Consider the following 4,589-nt stretch of genomic DNA (forward strand, 5'->3'; position numbering starts at 1 on the left):
GCTTTCCTTGGTTTCCTCCTAAAAGGATCATCAGAGCCACACTAGACATTTGCACAGAATATTGATGTTGTCCAAATAAATCCTATTTGTCAAATAAGCAACACTAATGTTAACATTACACTCGCATCAGTTTCTTCTGTTACATTTGTTTCAATGTTGCTTTTCTCTTCTGATCTTTGAAACTTCATTTGAACTCTGAACGCGGCTCCCCTCTGTGAACAGTCAATCACAAGGACACAGTCACAGAGGCTGTTGTAAGGTCAAAGACTCGATGCTCCATTCTACACTCATTTCCTTCGTGCTTGCTCTTTCCCAGCCCTTCCTCCTACCACAGCTCTTCGTCGTTATCTCATAAACCATAAGAGATCCAAAACTATTTAAGAAAAACTAAAATTCTTTCAATAGACCTTTTTTACAGTAGCCATTTTGCCATGAATTTGTAGTTGGTCTTACCAATGATACTGATTAAAGTTCCATTTAGGTCAAACAGAGAGCTAATATCACCGTGATGGTGTTGTTGTTAAACTATCATCATTAATGTTGGCCCAGGTGTATCATTGCAATGACCTATTGCTTTGTGACTCTGCCAAGAAGCCCGGAAAAATAGCAAAGGGCCACAATCGAACCCTGGGCTGCTGCAGGCAGCAAGGACTCAACCTTGGTACATGGGGTGCCTGGTCTATGAGCTACCAGAGTGCCCCGTGGTAATTACTTTATAAGGGGTAAATGAGGAACTCATTGAACTGGTGCCTGTAATGTTCTCTGGTTAATGTGTAATATTTTGGCTTATTCTGTCACTAATATTGCCGTCTTTTAAGGATGTCAACATATTAACATTATCAGTACTCGCTACTATTTTTTCATTACATTTCTGTTGGTCATATACTGTAGCATACACTTACTTAGATTTATACTTACTGACTTAGACTTACTTTGTATTTTACTGATACATACATTTATATTTTTTATTTCTAGATATATTGTTAGATATTGTTCTTTAATGTTGTGTGAGCACCTTGAGCAACTGTAACAATTCCCCCCGGGGTCAATAACGTATTTCTGATTCTGATTCTGATAAACTGAAACACCGGTGAGACATGGGACGCCAACATACACGTCATTTCTTTGTGGTGTTTGTCTGTAAACTGTCTTGTTGCTGTTTTAAAACTTAACTTAATAGCTTGTAGTCCATCTGACTGTACATAAAGGTAATGTGTTACAGCATTCATTGGAAAATCAATAGAAATATTTCTATCATGTTCATGTAAAGGCTTACTTGTGTGTGTGTGTGTGTGTGTGTGTGTGTGTGTGTGCTTTAAACCAATTGTCCTTTGTGTCAGTGTCTTTTCAGTCCAGGCAGGAAGGTGAGTGAGTGATTGACAGCTCAGTCTGTTCCTGCGACTGAAAGACATTTTTCCATTCAGTCAGGCAGCCTCCACTGCCAACACACTGTGTGGCCTCAGCAGCTACAGTAGACACACACACACACACACACACACACACACATTGGCTATGACTTCACAGGGGGCTTGGTTCTGGCACAGGCTGTGATTGGCTGACTGAAGATTGTAGGTGTGGTTTAAGGAATATGGAAGAATTCTGACAGCTCTGTTATGATGCAACATCAGAGATTCAGGGTGGTTTCTCACAATATGTCCAGATCAGTCAAACTGACACATTGTTCACATGTGGCCTCTCCTTGTAATTGTGGCTCAGGCAGGCTGTGAAGGCTTAAATGCATTCATGACTCATTTTTAGGATTGATTATTTTGTCTGACACTAAAAACCATCAAATCACTACAATACATTAGCAGATGAGAAGCAGATAGCTGAGCAGGCTGGGATATCTCAGCCCTCCGTCTATCAGACGCTCTGACTCAGATAGAGAATGGCGTCACCCCAGCACCACAATTATTCACTTTTCCCTGCAGACATGCACAGAAGAACCACATGAAGAATGATTTCTGAGTGGAAAAGATTTGAAACCCCACACTGGACTCAAGCCTGAGAATCACATAAACATGCTTCAGTTCCTTTGCAAAGCAGACAGATATCGTACCTGACTGACATTCTCAGAGGTCACAGGTGCTGCCCATGCAGCAGTGGGCATTGTGCCGCAGGGGGCATTATGTTTGATCATGCAGAGATAAACTTGTGTCTGATTCACAACTGTTTTGCCAACGGCACTGCTGGAGTCTCCAAACACCTCTGTCTTCATTTATTCATCTATGAAATTTAAGTTCTGAAATTGTCTGAAAATAAAATTTTAACTTGAAATCAATTTACATCAATCAATTTAGATAAAAGATTAGTCGATTCCACTGAATTTACAATGTTTTGCAGTGTATCAAGTCAAACCAACATAGTGGCCTATCCATAATTTACATAAACACAGCAGTAAAGACTTGTTTCTTCCTTGAGGCCACTGCAGTCCTTATTCACTGATGCTGAGGGTTTTCACCGTGCTGTGATGTTCTTTGACAGGTGAACTGAGTCATTCCTGCCCAGTGCTAGAATAACTTCTCTGCCTGCCCTCAGGCTCATGCATACACCGTTTTCACGCATTACGTGACCACTCCGCCTCAACGACCACGCTGCTCCAGTACACTAGTAAACTAGCAATACGTGGCAGGGAGCAAGATCTGGCAACCTGGTAAACTGGTACAATTGACAATCAGAATCAGTCAGGGGTTCATAGTCTGGAGTCTCACAGTAAAAGATAGGCCTTTCCCACCAACAGGGAACCAACTCAATTTTGGTTCAAGCTCATAGTTTTGAACCATTTGGAGCATTTATTTATTTATTTTTTAAAGTATTTTTTGGGGGCTTTTATTGTCTTTATGATAGTGACAGCTGAAGACTCTGCAGGAGCGGGTGGACACCCATGAAAAACTAGTCCCACCAACAGCCAACGGCATCCTTCAGAAACCCAACAGTCACACCTCCTGGGCCCAATACCGAGTGGTCTGTGTCTGCAGGACAAGATATAATGAAAGAGGGCTGTCTGAAAGCAAGCGATGTCTGCGGAAGGCGCGCAGCATTGCTAGGGACACCTCCATGTCACAAACTGTTTGCCCCCTCCCCCCTGGGAGGCGCTACAATTATAAGGTTTTCTCCGTTGGTTCACAGGTACATCACCATAGTATATTCAAATAATATTATCTATAATGTACTTTTTTTTTTTACATATTTACTGCTTTGGACTTCCTGCTTAGATGCCTAACTGCATTTTGTTGCCTAGTAACCTGTAACTTGTGCAATGACAAATAAAGTTGAATCTAATCTAATCTAATTAAATCTAAAAAACTAAGCGATCTGAGGCGTAGATCTAAGAAAGGGGCTAAAATACAATAAAGAATTTCCCCAGGACAAACTAGATTATTTCCAGGATCATTGGGTTCATTTAATATCAATTTCCCATCTGTTTCTGTTACATCTGAGAGAAGCAGACATCTGTATGGCCGATATCTCCAAACTCAGCAACATCACAACCAAGAACGAATCTAGATGGATTAAACAGCATACAGGTTTTTGGGTGACTGTCCCTTTAACACAGCTCTGAATGAAAAAGACCAGTACCCTTGTTACAGTTGTTAAAAGCTGTGTAAAGAGATCATCCCCTTAACCCTGAGATAACCTTACGACCCATGTAGAGCTCAGACACATCCAACCTGAACAGGCTAGAGCATCCTTTCCTCCTGCACTTCAACATACACACACCATCCGGGTGGGTGGGGTTTCTAATTTAATGACCCTGTATGCTGCAGCCGACAAAAGAAGAGCTGTCTGGACTATAACTGGAAGGAAATAGATGATGTGAATATTTTTTGAGTGGGGAGGAACCAGGGCCCCAAAGGTTTGCAGATAAATGGATAATGATCAAGATTTCTCCTGGACAGCTACAGTATCATCTGAGGATTTCCATGTCGCAGAGCCTGTGCAGGGTTGTTAGTGTGCTTTTGAAATTTGCATTTTGGAAAGATTGCAGTGTGTGGTAGCAGCATTCTGGCCTCATAATTTTTTTTTACTGTAATTGGGTTTAACAATACAGAATATAGTAAAATATTGAGTAAGGAGTAAGTAATAAATATTGGGTAAGTGTCGCTATTCCAGCTAACCACTCACACCAGAAGCCCATCCTTGGGACCCCTGCTCTTGCTGTTGCTGTTACACCACATGGGAACTTCATCCACTCTGCCCTTTTCCCCTTTTGTGGTTCTTAAACTGTTCCATTAAAGATTCTTCAGACCTTGGTGCTATCTAGCAAACTAAGCCTGCTTTTCCAACTAGTTTTTGAGGTAATCAATCATGTTGCATAACACAGAGGGGCGCTGTAGAATATGGACACGCCCACTTGGTTCCCAAGGAAAACCTGCTATTTTTATGGTTCCAACTGGGAAGCAATTTTCAGGTTTCCAAATCAATTTTATTTTTTTGGTCAAAATGCTCCAAATGGGCACCCGTTAGCTCAAGTGGGTAGAGCTGGCGACCCATGTACCGAGGTCCTTGCTGTAGCGGCACCAGGGTTCAAATCGACCTGTGCCTTTGCTGCGTGTCATCCCCTCTCTCTGCCCCCCCTTTCCTCTCTG

Source organism: Morone saxatilis, unplaced genomic scaffold, assembly GCF_004916995.1.
Source record: "Morone saxatilis isolate NCDOM2014 unplaced genomic scaffold, NCSU_SB_2.0 Contig4, whole genome shotgun sequence".
NCBI lineage: Eukaryota > Metazoa > Chordata > Actinopteri > Moronidae > Morone > Morone saxatilis.